This window comes from Pseudophryne corroboree, chromosome 2, assembly GCF_028390025.1.
Source record: "Pseudophryne corroboree isolate aPseCor3 chromosome 2, aPseCor3.hap2, whole genome shotgun sequence".
NCBI lineage: Eukaryota > Metazoa > Chordata > Amphibia > Anura > Myobatrachidae > Pseudophryne > Pseudophryne corroboree.
In genome coordinates this window covers 660394266-660409913 of record NC_086445.1, presented here as the reverse complement: position 1 = coordinate 660409913, position 15648 = coordinate 660394266, and the positions used below count along the sequence as shown (strand labels likewise).

Here is a 15648-nt window from a genome sequence, read left to right as displayed (position 1 = left end):
GTTGTATCTCCTTCACTTGACAGGGGGGTGCCCGAGCAGCGACCCTCCCCAGCTCTAGCCCAACTCCTACTTACCTGCTAGGTGAGATACTATGATCATGAAGGTGCTTCTCCCAGGGCAAGGCTCACCCATTTCACTCTGGGTGTGCTGCTCCTGCGATTTCTCCAAATGTGGGAAACTTGACTGCATAATTTGTGTTTCCCCTGGTCGGCTCTCGTATAATTCAGATCTCTTTGTCTCAGGTCTCTCTCCAGCCTAGTTTGCTCTCTGTTTCCACTTCTCTTTTCTTGAGCCGCTCCCTTCTATGCCCTTGCGCACTATCCTGACTTCTCCCGTCTGCTTAATTTGTGCCTTCCAACGCACAATGCAAACTACAGGTAGTGCTGCAGGGCCCACACCCTTTTATTTGCCTTACAGAGCAGCTCTGGAGCTGTTACAGTGCCCAGCTGCTGCAAGAAATCAGCTTGAATGCTTCAGGGGCTGGGGCATAGCCAACATGAGCCCCACACCGAAGGAGGGTGGAGGTGTTTAATGCGAACTAGGGGTCATCCAAGCGCCGCAAAAGGCCGCCATGCCCTGACTGCCCCTTTTCTCTTTTCATATGCAGACGAGGGTTGAAGCCAACTTTGACTCACTGCTTGGATGACATCACCATATGCAAATCCATCTGCTGCAGGCCTTCCCCCAGGAATGCTTGCACTAGTTGTTGCATTTGGTTTGTTGTTTGGGGGTGCTTCAGTATTAGGCAGCCTTCTGCCCTCCCATGTTCATCTGAAAATATGTGTTCTCCCTGCAGTTGTTGTCCCCAGATGAGAGTTCCCTTGTGCTGCCTCAGTTGAATCTCCTTTACTTGACAGAGATGTGCCTGAGCAGCGGCCCTCCCCAGCCCTATCCCAAATCATACTTATTTTGCATAGGAGATACCATGGTCATGAAGATTGATCTCCCAGGGTGAGGTTCATTCATTGCATTCTGGGTATGCTGACCCCTATGATTTCCCCAAATGTGGGAAACTCAACTGCATTATTTGTGGTAGTGGAGGACTGTGTTTGTGCTTTCCTCTGGTCAGCTCTGGTAAAAGTCAGATTTCTTTGTCTCAGATCTTCCTCTAGCCTTGTTCTTCTTTCAAGAGTTCCCTTGTGCTTCCTCAGTTGGATTTCCTTCACTTGACAGGGGGGTGCCCGAGCAGCGACCCTCCCCAGATCTAGCCCAACTCCTACTTACCTGCCAGGTGAGATACTATGATCATGAAGTTGCTTCTCCCAGGGCAAGGCTCACCCATTGCACTCTTGGTGTGCTGCTCCTGCGATTTCCGCAAATGTGGGAAACTTGACTGCATAATTTGTGTTTCCCCTGGTCGGCTCTCATATAATTCAGATCTCTTTGTCTCAGGTCTCTCTCCAGCCTAGTTTGCTGTCTGTTTCCACTTCTTTTTTCTTGAGCCCCTCCCTTCTATACCCTTGTGCACTATCCTGACTTCTCCTCCCGTCTGCTTACTTTGTGCCTTCCAATGCACAATGCAAACTACAGGTAGTGCTGCAGGGCCCACACCTTTTTACTTGCCTTACAGAGCAGCTCTGGAGCTGTTACAGTGCCCAGCTGCTGCAAGAAATCAGCTTGAATGCTTCAGGGGCTGGGGCATGGCCAACATGAGCCCCACACCGAAGGAGGGTGGGGGTGTTTAATGCGAACTAGGGGTCATCCAAGCGCCGCAAAAGGCCGCCATGCCCTGCATACCCCTTTTCTCTTTTCATATGTAGATGAGGGTTCCAGCCAACTTTGGCCCACTGCTTGGATGACATCACCGTATGCAAATCCGTCTTCTGCAGACCTTCCCCCAGGAATGCTTGTACTAGTTGTTGCATTTGGTTTGTTGTTTGGGGGTGCTTCAGTATTAGGCAGCCTTCTGCCCTCCCATGTTCATCTGAAAATATGTGTTCTCCCTGCAGTTGTTGTCCTCAGATGAGAGTTCCCTTGTGCTGCCTCAGTTGAATCTCCTTTACTTGACAGAGATGTGCCTGAGCAGCGGCCCTCCCCAGCACTATCCCAAATCATACTTATTTTGCATAGGAGATACCATGGTCATGAAGATTGATCTCCCAGGGTGAGGTTCATTCATTGCATTCTGGGTATGCTGACCCCTATGATTTCCCCAAATGTGGGAAACTCGACAGCATTATTTGTGGTAGTGGAGGACTGTGTTTGTGCTTTCCTCTGGTCAGCTCTGGTAAAAGTCAGATTTCTTTGTCTCAGATCTTCCTCTAGCCTTGTTCTTCTTTCGAGAGTTCCCTTGTGCTGCCTCAGTTGGATCTCCTTCACTTGACAGGGGGGTGCCCGAGCAGCGACCCTCCCCAGCTCTAGCCCATCTCATACTTACCTGCCGGGTGAGATACTATGATCAGGAAGGTGCTTCTCCCAGGGCAAGGCTCACCCATTGCACTCTGGGTGTGCTGCTCCTGTGATTTCCCCAAATGTGGGACACTTGACTGCATAATTTGTGTTTCCTCTGGTCGGCTCTCGTATAATTCAGATCTCTTTGTCTCAGGTCTATCTCCAGCCTAGTTTGCTGTCTGTTTCCACTTCTTTTTTCTTGAGCCCCTCCATTCTATACCCTTGTGCACTATCCTGACTTCTCCTCCCGTCTGCTTACTTTGTGCCTTACAATGCACAATGCGAACTACAGGTAGTGCTGCAGGGCCCACACCCTTTTACTTGCCTTACAGAGCAGCTCTGGAGCTGTTACAGTGCCCAGCTGCTGCAAGAAATCAGCTTGAATGCTTCAGGGGCTGGGGCATAGCCAACATGAGCCCCACACCGAAGGAGGGTGGGGGTGTTTAATGCGAACTAGGGGTCATCCAAGCGCCTCAAAAGACCGCCATGCCCTGCATACCCCTTTTCTCTTTTCATATGCAGATGAGGGTTCCAGACAACTTTGGCCCACTGCTTGGATGACATCACCGTATGCAAATCCGTCTTCTGCAGACCTTCCCCCAGGAATGCTTGTACTAGTTGTTGCATTTGGTTTGTTGTTTGGGGGTGCTTCAATATTAGGCAGCCTTCTGCCCTCCCATGTTCATCTGAAAATATGTGTTCTCCCTGCAGTTGTTGTCCCCAGATGAGAGTTCCCTTGTGCTGCCTCAGTTGAATCTCCTTTACTTGACAGAGATGTGCCTGAGCAGCGGCCCTCCCCAGCCCTATCCCAAATCATACTTATTTTGCATAGGAGATGCCATGGTCATGAAGATTGTTCTCCCAGGGTGAGGTTCATTCATTGCATTCTGGGTATGCTGACCCCTGTGATTTCCCCAATTGTGGGAAACTCGACTGCATTATTTGTGGTAGTGGGGGACTGTGTTTGTGCTTTCCTCTGGTCAGCTCTGGTAAAAGTCAGATTTCTTTGTCTCAGATCTTGCTCTAGCCTTGTTCTTCTTTCGAGAGTTCCCTTGTGCTGCCTCAGTAGGATCTCCTTCACTTGACAGGGGGGTGCCCGAGCAGCGACCCTCCCCAGCTCTAGCCCAACTCCTACTTACCTGCCAGGTGAGATACTATGATCAGGAAGGTGCTTCTCCCAAGGCAAGGCTCACCCATTGCACTCTGGGTGTGCTGCTCCTGTGATTTCCCAAAATGTGGGACACTTGACTGCATAATTTGTGTTTCCTCTGGTCGGCTCTCGTATAATTCAGATCTCTTTGCATCAGGTCTCTCTCCAGCCTAGTTTGCTGTCTGTTTCCACTTCTCTTTTCTTGAGCCGTTCCCTTTTATGCCCTTGCGCACTATACTGACTTCTCCCGTCTGCTTACTTTGTGCCTTGCAACGCACAATGCGAACTACAGGTAGTGCTGCAGGTCCCACAACCTTTTATTTGCCTTACAGAGCAGCTCTGGAGCTGTTACAGAGCCCAGCTTCTGCAAGAAATCAGCTTGAATGCTTCAGGGGCTGGGGCATAGCCAACATGAGCCCCACACCGAAGGAGGGTGGATGTGTTTAATGTGAACTAGGGGTCATCCAAGCGCCGCAAAAGGCCGCCATGCCCTGCACGCCCCTTTTCTTTTTTCATATGCAGACGAGGGTTGAAGCCAACTTTGACCCACTGCTTGGATGACATCACCATATGCAAATCCATCTGCTGCAGGCCTTCCCCCAGGAATGCTTGCACTAGTTGTTGCATTTGGTTTGTTGTTTGGGGGTGCTTCAGTATTAGGCAGCCTTCTGCCCTCCCATGTTCATCTGAAAATATGTGTTCTCCCTGCAGTTGTTGTCCCCAGATGAGAGTTCCCTTGTGCTGCCTCAGTTGAATCTCCTTTAGTTGACAGAGATGTGCCTGAGCAGCGGCCCTCCCCAGCCCTATCCCAAATCATACTTATTTTGCATAGGAGATACCATGGTCATGAAGATTGTTCTCCCAGGGTGAGGTTCATTCATTGCATTCTGGGTATGCTGACCCCTATGATTTCCCCAAATGTGGGAAACTCGACTGCATTATTTGTGGTAGTGGGGGACTGTGTTTGTTCTTTCCTCTGGTCAGCTCTGGTAAAAGTCAGATTTATTTGTCTCAGATCTTCCTCTAGCCTTGTTCTTCTTTCGAGAGTTTCCTTGTGCTGCCTCAGTTGTATCTCCTTCACTTGACAGGGGGGTGCCCGAGCAGCGACCCTCCCCAGCTCTAGCCCAACTCCTACTTACCTGCTAGGTGAGATACTATGATCATGAAGGTGCTTCTCCCAGGGCAAGGCTCACCCATTTCACTCTGGGTGTGCTGCTCCTGCGATTTCCCCAAATGTGGGAAACTTGACTGCATAATTTGTGTTTCCCCTGGTCGGCTCTCATATAATTCAGATCTCTTTGTCTCAGGTCTCTCTCCAGCCTAGTTTGCTGTCTGTTTCCACTTCTCTTTTCTTGAGCCGCTCCCTTCTATGCCCTTGCGCACTATCCTGACTTCTCCCGCCTGCTTAATTTGTGCCTTCCAACGCACAATGCAAACTACAGGTAGTGCTGCAGGGCCCACACCCTTTTATTTGCCTTACAGAGCAGCTCTGGAGCTGTTACAGTGCCCAGCTGCTGCAAGAAATCAGCTTGAATGCTTCAGGGGCTGGGGCACCGAAGGAGGGTGGAGGTGTTTAATGCGAACTAGGGGTCATCCAAGCGCCGCAAAAGGCCGCCATGCCCTGCATGCCCCTTTTCTCTTTTCATATGCAGACGAGGGTTGAAGCCAACTTTGACTCACTGCTTGGATGACATCACCATATGCAAATCCATCTGCTGCAGGCCTTCCCCCAGGAATGCTTGCACTAGTTGTTGCATTTGGTTTGTTGTTTGGGGGTGCTTCAGTATTAGGATGAGAGTTCCCTTGTGCTGCCTCAGTTGAATCTCCTTTACTTGACAGAGATGTGCCTGAGCAGCGGCCCTCCCCAGCCCTATCCCAAATCATACTTATTTTGCATAGGAGATGCCATGGTCATGAAGATTGTTCTCCCAGGGTGAGGTTCATTCATTGCATTCTGGGTATGCTGGCCCCAGTGATTTCCCCAATTGTGGGAAACTCGACTGCATTATTTGTGGTAGTGGGGGACTGTGTTTGTGCTTTCCTCTGGTCAGCTCTGGTAAAAGTCAGATTTCTTTGTCTCAGATATTCCTCTAGCCTTGTTCTTCTTTCGAGAGTTCCCTTGTGCTGCCTCAGTTGGATCTCCTTCACTTGACAGGGGGGTGCCCGAGCAGCGACCCTCCCCAGCTTTAGCCCAACTCCTACTTACCTGCCAGGTGAGATACTATGATCAGGAAGGTGCTTCTCCCAGGGCAAGGCTCACCCATTGCACTCTGGGTGTGCTGCCCCTACGATTTCCCCAAATGTGGAAAACTTGACTGCATAATTTGTGTTTCCCCTGGTCGGCTCTCATATAATTCAGGTCTCAGGTCTCTCTCCAGCCTAGTTTGCTGTCTGTTTCCACTTCTTTTTTCTTGAGCCCCTCCCTTCAATACCTTTGTGCACTATAATGACTTCTCCTCCCGTCTGCTTACTTTGTGTCTTACAATGCACAATGCAAACTACAGGTAGTGCTGCAGGGCCCACACCCTTTTACTTGCCTTACAGAGAAGCTCTGGAGCTGTTACAGTGCCCAGCTGCTGCAAGAAATCAGCTTGAATGCTTCAGGGGCTGGGGCATGGCCAACATGAGCCCCACACCGAAGGAGGGTGGGGGTGTTTAATGCGAACTAGGGATCATCCAAGCGCCGCAAAAGGCCGCCATGCCCTGCATACCCCTTTTCTCTTTTCATATGCAGATGAGGGTTCCAGCCAATTTTGGCCCACTGCTTGGATGACATCACTGTGTGCAAATCCGTCTTCTGCAGACCTTCCCCCAGGAATGCTTGTACTAGTTGTTGCTTTTGGTTTGTTGTTTGGGGGTGCTTCAGTATTAGGCAGCCTTCTGCCCTCCCATGTTCATCTGAAAATATGTGTTCTCCCTGCAGTTGTTGTCCCCAGATGAGAGTTCCCTTGTGCTGCCTCAATTGAATCTCCTTTACTTGACTGAGATGTGCCTGAGCAGCGGCCCTCCCCAGCCCTATCCAAAAACATACTTATTTTGCATAGGAGATACCATGGTCATGAAGATTGCTCTCCCAGGGTGAGGTTCATTCATTGCATTCTGGGAATGCTGACCCCTGTGATTTCCCCAAATGTGGGAAACTCGACTGCATTATTTGTGGTAGTGGGGCACTGTGTTTGTTCTTTCCTCTGGTCAGCTCTGGTAAAAGTCAGATTTCTTTGTCTCAGATCTTCCTCTAGCCTTGTTCTTCATTCGAGAGTTCCCTTGTGCTGCCTCAGTTGGATCTCCTTCACTTGACAGGGGGGTGCCCGAGCAGCAACCCTCCCCAGCTCTAGCCCATCTCCTACTTACCTGCCAGGTGAGATACTATGATCAGGAAGGTGCTTCTCCCAGGGCAAGGCTCACCCATTGCACTCTGGGTGTGCTGCTCCTGCGATTTCCCCAAATGTGGGAAACTTGACTGCATAATTTGTGTTTCCCCTGGTCGGCTCTCGTATAATTCAGATCTCTTTGTCTCAGGTCTCTCTCCAGACTAGTTTGCTGTCTGTTTCCACTTCTCTTTTCTTGAGCCGCTCCCTTCTATACCCATGCGCACTATCCTGAATCTCCCGTCTGCTTAATTTGTGCCTTCCAACGCACAATGCGAACTACAGGTAGTGCTGCAGGGCCCACACCCTTTTACTCGCCTTACAGAGCAGCTCTGGAGCTGTTACAGTGCCCAGCTGCTGCAAGAAATCAGCTTGAATGCTTCAGGGGCTGGGGCATAGCCAACATGAGCCCCACACCGAAGGAGGGTGGAGATGTTTAATGCGAACTAGGGGTCATCCAAGCGCCGCAAAAGGCCGCCATGCCCTGCACGCCCCTTTTCTCTTTTCATATGCAGACGAGGGTTGAAGCCAACTTTGACACACTGCTTGGATGACATCACCATATGCAAATCCATCTGCTGCCGGCCTTCCCCCAGGAATGCTTGCACTAGTTGTTGCATTTGGTTTGTTGTTTGGGGGTGCTTCAGTATTAGGCAGCCTTCTGCCCTCCCATGTTCATCTGAAAATATGTGTTCTCCCTGGAGTTGTTGTCCCCAGATGAGAGTTCCCTTGTGTTGCCTCAGTTGAATCTTCTTTACTTGACAGAGATGTGCCTGAGCAGCGGCCCTCCCCAGCCCTATCCCAAATCATACTTATTTTGCATAGGAGATACCATGGTCATGAAGATTGTTCTCCCAGGGTGAGGTTCATTCATTGCATTCTGGGTATGCTGACCCCTGTGATTTCCCCAAATGTGGGAAACTCGACTGCATTATTTGTGGTAGTGGGGGACTGTGTTTGTGCTTTCCTCTGGTCAGCTCTGGTAAAAGTCAGATTTCTTTGTCTCAGATTTTCCTCTAGCCTTGTTCTTCTTTCGAGAGTTCCCTTGTGCTGCCTCAGTTGGATCTCCTTCACTTGACAGGGGGGTGCCCGAGCAGCGACCCTCCCCAGCTCTAGCCCAACTCCTACTTAAATGCCAGGTGAGATACTATGATCATGAAGTTGCATCTCCCAGGGCAAGGCTCACCCATTGCACTCTGGGTGTGCTGCTCCTGCGATTTCCCCAAATGTCTGAAACTTGACTGCATAATTTGTGTTTCCCCTGGTCGGCTCTCGTATAATTGAGATCTCTTTGTCTCAGGTCTCTCTCCAGCCTAGTTTGCTGTCTGTTTCCACTTCTCTTTTCTTGAGCCGCTCCCTTCTATGCCCTTGCGCACTATCCTGACTTCTCCCGTATGCTTAATTTGTGCCTTGCAACGCACAATGCGAACTACAGGTAGTGTTGCAGGGCCCACACCCTTTTACTTGCCTTACAGAGCAGCTCTGGAGCTGTTACAGTGCCCAGCTGCTGCAAGAAATCAGCTTGAATGCTTCAGGGGCTGGGGCATAGCCAACATGAGCCCCACACTGAAGGAGGGTGGGGGTGTTTAATGCGAACTAGGGGTCATCCAAGCGCCGCAAAAGGCCGCCATGCCCTGCATACCCCTTTTCTCTTTTCATATGCAGACGAGGGTTCCAGCCAACTTTGGCCCACTGCTTGGATGACATCACCGTATGCAAATCCGTCTTCTGCAGACCTTCCCCCAGGAATGCTTGCACTAGTTGTTGCATTTGGTTTGTTGTTTGGGGGTGCTTCAGTATTAGGCAGCCTTCTGCCCTCCCATGTTCATCTGAAAATATGTGTTTTCCCTGCAGTTGTTGTCCCCAGATGAGAGTTCCCTTGTGCTGCCTCAGTTGAATCTCCTTTACTTGACAGAGATGTGCCAGAGCAGCGGCCCTCCCCAGCCCTATCCCAAATCATACTTATTTTGCACAGGAGATACCATGGTCATGAAGATTGTTCTCCCAGGGTGAGGTTCATTCATTGCATTCTGGGTATGCTGACCCCTGTGATTTCCCCAAATGTGGGAAACTCGACTGCATTATTTGTGGTAGTGGGGGACTGTGTTTGTGCTTTCCTCTGGTCAGCTCTGGTAAAAGTCAGATTTCATTGTCTCAGATCTTCCTCTAGCCTTGTTCTTCTTTCAAGAGTTCCTTTGTGCTGCCTCAGTTGGATCTCCTTCACTTGACAGGGGGGTGCCCGAGCAGCGACCCTCCCCAGCTCTAGCCCAACTCATACTTACCTGCCAGGTGAGATACTATTAAGTGGATTTTTGAAAGAAAACAATACTGTCAATATACTATTAAAACAAATTAAAATGGTAAAAGTTATTGTACTTTAAGTAAAAATAAAAGAGCTAAAATATCAATCCCAGTTTTGGATTACTTTAATTAACAAAAAAAATGCATATAGCAGAGGATAGTTTCAATCTGCCTACCTCTGGGTTATAGTCCCAGCATGCTTCCATTGCAGTACTCTGCTGCACATGTAAGTGCAAGAGATCCTGAAGCACTCACTCATCATGGGAAAGTACCAATGTGTTTCTTCATTGGTTGATTTAAGAAAATTCTTACAAAAACTCTCCAGATTATTGACTTTTGAAAGTTTTTCTAGGAAACGTTCTAGATCAGCGGTGGCCAACCTGTGGCTCTTGAGCCTCATGCGGCTCTTTCTTTATTCAAATGTGGCTCCCGACACTCGAAGTCACGTGACCACAACAGATCCAGAGACTGCTGCAGTCCAGCCAGACAGGCAGCAGCAGCACTACGGAGACTGAGAACTGAGAGAGCCAGATACTGTATTAGAGCTGAGACACCCACTGGCAAACAGAGGACACATAAGGGGCTGCTGCAATGGCACGAGGTGTATTTTCGGGGGAGGGGGGGGGGCTGTAGTGACACATGAGGGTACTGGCAGGAGTGACACATGAGATAGCTGGCTGAAGTGACACATGAGGGTACTGGCAGGAGTGACACATGAGATAGCTGGCTGAAGTGACACAGTAGGGTATGTGGAAGTGGCTTTTTACATGTATTTTATGTGGATCTAGCTTTTTTAATGTATTTTATACCGGAGGCGTGGCCTATCAGACACAAGGCCACACCCCATTTTTGCATGTGTGCCTGTAGCTTGATGTCGGCTCTTTGAGGTGCCTAACAAGATTTTTTGGCTCTTTGTTTCTGACTGCTTGGCCACCCCTGTTCTAGATGAATGCTTATTAGCCTTTGTCAGTATGTACATTTTGCAAAGTGTCTCCGTGGCGCAATCGGTTAGTGTGTTCGGCTATTAACCAAAAGGTTGGTGGTTCAATCCCAAGCAGGGATGTAATTGACCTTGTTATCAGATTTTGGTGATCTTTAAGTAGACAAGTCAAAATTTCAAACCCCCTCTTATGGTGTAGGGTACCTGGCCTTCTCTGGTGTAATCAGAGTTAGATTTGATTAAGTGATTTTATAAAAAAACAGATAGGAAGTACAATTTAGCAGTGGGTTGCAGAGAAAAAGAAAAATGCTGGCAGAAAAATCCAATTGAGTGATTAAACAGCTCTTCATTTTCTGGCTTTATTTTTATGCTAACAAATTTGTTCTCTGAAAAGGGTCCACAAAGCCAAGTCTCTGATTAACACCTTTGTAGGGATGGTTTTTCACCTATTACCAAATTAAACTTGCTTCATTGGAAAGGCAGCAAGATGCATCCTCATTTCAATGTCTACTGAAATAATACAGGTTGACACCAGGAAACATTAACGCCACTGCATCCTTGCTGCTTTCTCATGTGGAAGTCTGTTTAATGTGAAAACAAGGTGATATCTAATTAGCACACAGGTAAGGAATTAAGAAAATATTTAAGGGTGAAGATGTTTCTCACAAAATCGTTGCCCCAATGCATCATTGAAATTCAAGCTGGAAAGATGATTTTAATATATCACTTGTACATGTTGTATTGCTCTTCTGGTGACAATGTAGTTTGTTTTTGTCAATTACCATTTTAATAATAGGGTAAAGAAAATTAAGTGGATTTTTGAAAGAAAACAATACTGTCAATATACTATTAAAACAAATTAAAATGGTAAAAGTTATTGTACTTTAAGTAAAAATAAAAGAGCTAAAATATCAATCCCAGTTTTGGATTACTTTAATTAACAAAAAAATGCATATAGCACAGGATAGTTGCAATCTGCCTACCTCTGGGTTATGGGCCCAGCATGCTTCCATTGCAGTACTCTGCTGCACATGTAAGTGCAAGAGATCCTGAAGCACTCACTCATCATGGGAAAGTACCAAGGTGTTTCTTCGTTGGTTGATCTAAGAAACATCTTACAAAAACTCTCCAGATTATTGACTTTTTAAAGTTTTTCTAGGAAACGTTCTAGATGAATGCTTATTAGCCTTTGTCAGTATGCACTTTTGCAAAGTGTCTTTGTGGCGCAATCAGTTAGTGTGTTTGGCTACTAACCAAAAGGTTGGTGGTTCAATCCCACCCAGGGACGTAATTGACCTTGTTATCAGGTTTTGGTGATCTTTAAGTAGACAAGTCAAAATTTCAACCTCCCTCTTATGATGTAGGTTACCTGGCCTTCTCTGATGTAATCAGAGTTAGATTTGATTAAGTGATTTTATAAAAAACAGCTAGGGAGCACAATTTAGCAGTGGGTTGCAGAAAAAAAAAATATGCTGGCAGAAAAATCCAATTGAGTGATTAAACAGCTCTTCATTTTCTGGCTTTATTTTTATGCTAACAAATTTGTTCTCTGAAAAGTGTCCACAAAGCCAAGTCTCTGATTAACACCTTTGTAGGGATGGTTTTTCACCTATTACTAAATTAAACTTGCTTCATTGGAAAGGCAGCAAGATGCATCCTCATTTCAATGTCTACTGAAATAATACGGGTTGACACCAGGAAACATTAACGCCACTGCATCCTTGCTGCTTTCTCATGTGGAAGTCTGTTTAATGTGAAAACAAGGTGATATCTAATTAGCACACAGGTAAGGAATTAAGAAAATCTGTATTTAAGGGTGAAGATGTTTCTCACAAAATCGTTGCCCCAATGCATCATTGAAATTCAAGCTGGAAAGATGATTTTAATATATCACTTGTACATGTTGTATTGCTCTTCTGGTGACAATGTAGTTTGTTTTTGTCAATTACCATTTTAATAATAGGGTAAAGAAAATTAAGTGGATTTTTGAAAGAAAACAATACTGTCAATATACTATTAAAACAAATTAAAATGGTAAAAGTTATTGTACTTTAAATAAAAATAAAAGAGCTAAAATATCAATCCCTGTTTTGGATTACTTTAATTAAAAAAAAATGCATATAGCACAGGATAGTTGCAATCTGCCTACCTCTGGGTTATGGGCCCAGCATGCTTCCATTGCAGTACTCTGCTGCACATGTAAGTGCAAGAGATCCTGAAGCACTCACTCATCATGGGAAAGTACCAAGGTGTTTCTTCGTTGGTTGATCTAAGAAACATCTTACAAAAACTCTCCAGATTATTGACTTTTTAAAGTTTTTCTAGGAAACGTTCTAGATGAATGCTTATTAGCCTTTGTCAGTATGCACTTTTGCAAAGTGTCTCTGTGGCGCAATCAGTTAGTGTGTTTGGCTACTAACCAAAAGGTTGGTGGTTCAATCCCACCCAGGGACGTAATTGACCTTGTTATCAGGTTTTGGTGATCTTTAAGTAGACAAGTCAAAATTTCAACTTCCCTCTTATGATGTAGGTTACCTGGCCTTCTCTGATGTAATCAGAGTTAGATTTGATTAAGTGATTTTATAAAAAAAACAGCTAGGAAGCACAATTTAGCAGTGGGTTGCAGAAGAAAAAAAATATGCTTGCAGAAAAATCCAATTGAGTGATTAAACAGCTCTTCATTTTCTGGCTTTATTTTTATGCTAACAAATTTGTTCTCTGAAAAGTGTCCACAAAGCCAAGTCTCTGATTAACACCTTTGTAGGGATGGTTTTTCACCTATTACTAAATTAAACTTGCTTCATTGGAAAGGCAGCAAGATGCATCCTTATTTCAATGTCTACTGAAATAATACGGGTTGACACCAGGAAACATTAACGCCACTGCATCCTTGCTGCTTTCTCATGTGGAAGTCTGTTTAATGTGAAAACAAGGTGATATCTAATTAGCACACAGGTAAGGAATTAAGAAAATCTTTATTTAAGGGTGAAGATGTTTCTCACAAAATCGTTGCCCCAATGCATCATTGAAATTCAAGCTGGAAAGATGATTTTAATATATCACTTGTACATTTTGTATTGCTCTTCTGGTGACAATGTAGTTTGTTTTTGTCAATTACCATTTTAATAATAGGGTAAAGAAAATTAAGTGGATTTTTGAAAGAAAACAATACTGTCAATATACTATTAAAACAAATTAAAATGGTAAAAGTTATTGTACTTTAAGTAAAAATAAAAGAGCTAAAATATCAATCCCAGTTTTTGATTACTTTAATTAACAAAAAAAATGCATATAGCAGAGGATAGTTGCAATCTGCCTACCTCTGGGTTATGGGCCCAGCATGCTTCCATTGCAGTACTCTGCTGCACATGTAAGTGCAAGAGATCCTGAAGCACTCACTCATCATGGGAAAGTACCAATGTGTTTCTTCGTTGGTTGATTTAAGAAAATTCTTACAAAAACTCTCCAGATTATTGACTTTTTAAAGTTTTTCTAGGAAACGTTTTAGATGAATGCTTATTAGCCTTTGTCAGTACGTACTTTTTGCAAAGTGTCTCTGTGGCGCAATCGGTTAGTGTGTTCGGCTATTAACCAAAAGGTTGGTGGTTCAATCCCACCCAGGGACGTAATTGACCTTGTTATCAGATTTTGGTGATCTTTAAGTAGACAAGTCAAAATTTCAAACCCCCTCTTATGGTGTAGGGTACCTGGCCTTCTCTGATGTAATCAGAGTTAGATTTGATTACGTGATTTTATAAAAAAAACAGATAGGAAGTACAATTTAGCAGTGGGTTGCAGAGAAAAAGAAAAATGCTGGCAGAAAAATCCTATTGAGTGATTAAACAGCTCTTCATTTTCTGGCTTTATTTTTATGCTAACAAATTTGTTCTCTGAAAAGTGTCCACAAAGCCAAGTCTCTGATTAACACCTTTGTAGGGATGGTTTTTCACCTATTACTAAATTAAACTTGCTTCATTGGAAAGGCAGCAAGATGCATCCTCATTTCAATGTCTACTGAAATAATACAGGTTGACACCAGGAAACATTAACGCCACTGCATCCTTGCTGCTTTCTCATGTGGAAGTCTGTTTAATGTGAAAACAAGGTGATATCTAATTAGCACACAGGTAAGGAATTAAGAAAATATTTAAGGGTGAAGATGTTTCTCACAAAATCGTTGCCCCAATGCATCATTGAAATTCAAGCTGGAAAGATGATTTTAATATATCACTTGTACATTTTGTATTGCTCTTCTGGTGACAATGTAGTTTGTTTTTGTCAATTACCATTTTAATAATAGGGTAAAGAAAATTACCGTATATACTCGAGTATAAGTCGACCCGAATATAAGCCGAGGCACCTAATTCTACCACAAAAACCTGGGAAAACTTATTGACTCGAGTATAAGCCTAGGGTGGGAAATGCAGCTCTAGCCGTACACAGCCCTCAGTGCCAGATATGCCCTCATAGTGCCAGATATGCCCCCACAGTGCTGCCAGATATGCCCCCACAGTGCTGCCAGATATGCCCCCACAGTGCTGCCAGATATGCCCCCACAGTGCTGCCAGATATGCCCCCACAGTGCTGCCAGATATGCCCCCACAGTGCTGCCAGATATGCCCCCACAGTGCTGCCAGATATGCCCCCACAGTGCTGCCAGTTATGCCCCCACAGTGCTGCCAGTTATGCCCCCACAGTGCTGCCAGATATGCCCCCACAGTGCTGCCAGATATGCCCCCACAGTGCTGCCAGTTATGCCCCCACAGTGCTGCCAGTTATGCCCCCACAGTGCTGCCAGATATGCCCCCACAGTGCTGCCAGTTATGCCCCCACAGTGCTGCCAGTTATGCCCCCACAGTGCTGCCAGATATGCCCCCACAGTGCTGCCAGATATGCCCCCACAGTGCTGCCAGATATGCCCCCACAGTGCTGCCAGATATGCCCCCACAGTGCTGCCAGATATGCCCCCACAGTGCTGCCAGTTATGCCCCCACAGTGCTGCCAGATATGCCCCCACAGTGCTGCCAGATATGCCCCCACAGTGCTGCCAGTTATGCCCCCACAGTGCTGCCAGATATGCCCCCACAGTGCTGCCAGATATGCCCCCACAGTGCTGCCAGATACGTTCCCTCCCCAAGTGCCAGGTATGCCCCACAGTGCTGTTACTTACCCCTCCGTCGATCCCGCGCTGTCTTCTGGAGGGACACGAAGCACACAGCGTGCGCGGCTCTCCTGTGTCCCTCCTGCATCTTCGGCGGCCGCGGCGGGTCTATTATAGGAAGTGCCGGTTCGTGATCAGAGGTCACGAACGGGTATTTCCTGTAATAGAACCGCCGCTGCTGCCGCCGGAGATGCAGGAGGGACACAGGAGCGCCGCGCGCTGTGCGCTCCATGTCCCTCCTTCACACTGCTCTGCCTCTGCCTGCACTGACTCGAGTATAAGCCGAGGTGGCTTTTTCAGCACAAAAAAAAGTGCTGAAAAAGTCGGCTTATACTCG

At 46.3% G+C, this 15648-nt stretch overlaps 15 non-coding genes and 3 pseudogenes across 15 annotated transcripts; all 18 read left to right on the top strand.

Moving 5' to 3' along the window:
* Positions 1–66: 66 nt before the first annotated feature.
* Positions 67–229, top strand: LOC135052829 (U1 spliceosomal RNA). The gene has a single exon (XR_010242294.1). It is a non-coding gene; the product is annotated as a U1 spliceosomal RNA (small nuclear RNA).
* Positions 230–900: 671 nt separating this feature from the next.
* On the top strand, positions 901–1064 carry LOC135052805 (U1 spliceosomal RNA). Its single transcript, XR_010242276.1, has one exon. It is a non-coding gene; the product is annotated as a U1 spliceosomal RNA (small nuclear RNA).
* Positions 1065–1216: 152 nt separating this feature from the next.
* Positions 1217–1358, top strand: LOC135052832 (U1 spliceosomal RNA; annotated as a pseudogene).
* Positions 1359–2053: 695 nt separating this feature from the next.
* Positions 2054–2217, top strand: LOC135052816 (U1 spliceosomal RNA). The gene has a single exon (XR_010242285.1). It is a non-coding gene; the product is annotated as a U1 spliceosomal RNA (small nuclear RNA).
* Positions 2218–2369: 152 nt separating this feature from the next.
* Positions 2370–2532, top strand: LOC135052822 (U1 spliceosomal RNA). Its single transcript, XR_010242290.1, has one exon. It is a non-coding gene; the product is annotated as a U1 spliceosomal RNA (small nuclear RNA).
* Positions 2533–3206: 674 nt separating this feature from the next.
* Positions 3207–3370, top strand: LOC135052808 (U1 spliceosomal RNA). Its single transcript, XR_010242279.1, has one exon. It is a non-coding gene; the product is annotated as a U1 spliceosomal RNA (small nuclear RNA).
* Positions 3371–3522: 152 nt separating this feature from the next.
* Positions 3523–3685, top strand: LOC135052825 (U1 spliceosomal RNA). The gene has a single exon (XR_010242292.1). It is a non-coding gene; the product is annotated as a U1 spliceosomal RNA (small nuclear RNA).
* Positions 3686–4356: 671 nt separating this feature from the next.
* Positions 4357–4520, top strand: LOC135052807 (U1 spliceosomal RNA). Its single transcript, XR_010242278.1, has one exon. It is a non-coding gene; the product is annotated as a U1 spliceosomal RNA (small nuclear RNA).
* Positions 4521–4672: 152 nt separating this feature from the next.
* Positions 4673–4814, top strand: LOC135052828 (U1 spliceosomal RNA; annotated as a pseudogene).
* Positions 4815–5423: 609 nt separating this feature from the next.
* LOC135052817 (U1 spliceosomal RNA) lies at positions 5424–5587 on the top strand. Its single transcript, XR_010242286.1, has one exon. It is a non-coding gene; the product is annotated as a U1 spliceosomal RNA (small nuclear RNA).
* Positions 5588–5739: 152 nt separating this feature from the next.
* LOC135052821 (U1 spliceosomal RNA) lies at positions 5740–5902 on the top strand. Its single transcript, XR_010242289.1, has one exon. It is a non-coding gene; the product is annotated as a U1 spliceosomal RNA (small nuclear RNA).
* A 666-nt stretch (positions 5903–6568) lies between these two features.
* On the top strand, positions 6569–6732 carry LOC135052818 (U1 spliceosomal RNA). The gene has a single exon (XR_010242287.1). It is a non-coding gene; the product is annotated as a U1 spliceosomal RNA (small nuclear RNA).
* Positions 6733–6884: 152 nt separating this feature from the next.
* On the top strand, positions 6885–7047 carry LOC135052820 (U1 spliceosomal RNA). Its single transcript, XR_010242288.1, has one exon. It is a non-coding gene; the product is annotated as a U1 spliceosomal RNA (small nuclear RNA).
* Positions 7048–7717: 670 nt separating this feature from the next.
* On the top strand, positions 7718–7881 carry LOC135052803 (U1 spliceosomal RNA). The gene has a single exon (XR_010242274.1). It is a non-coding gene; the product is annotated as a U1 spliceosomal RNA (small nuclear RNA).
* A 152-nt stretch (positions 7882–8033) lies between these two features.
* On the top strand, positions 8034–8175 carry LOC135052834 (U1 spliceosomal RNA; annotated as a pseudogene).
* A 692-nt stretch (positions 8176–8867) lies between these two features.
* On the top strand, positions 8868–9031 carry LOC135052804 (U1 spliceosomal RNA). Its single transcript, XR_010242275.1, has one exon. It is a non-coding gene; the product is annotated as a U1 spliceosomal RNA (small nuclear RNA).
* Positions 9032–11364: 2333 nt separating this feature from the next.
* Positions 11365–11438, top strand: TRNAS-ACU (transfer RNA serine (anticodon ACU)). Its single transcript has one exon. It is a non-coding gene; the product is annotated as a tRNA-Ser (tRNA).
* Positions 11439–12530: 1092 nt separating this feature from the next.
* TRNAS-ACU (transfer RNA serine (anticodon ACU)) lies at positions 12531–12604 on the top strand. The gene has a single exon. It is a non-coding gene; the product is annotated as a tRNA-Ser (tRNA).
* Positions 12605–15648: the final 3044 nt, after the last annotated feature.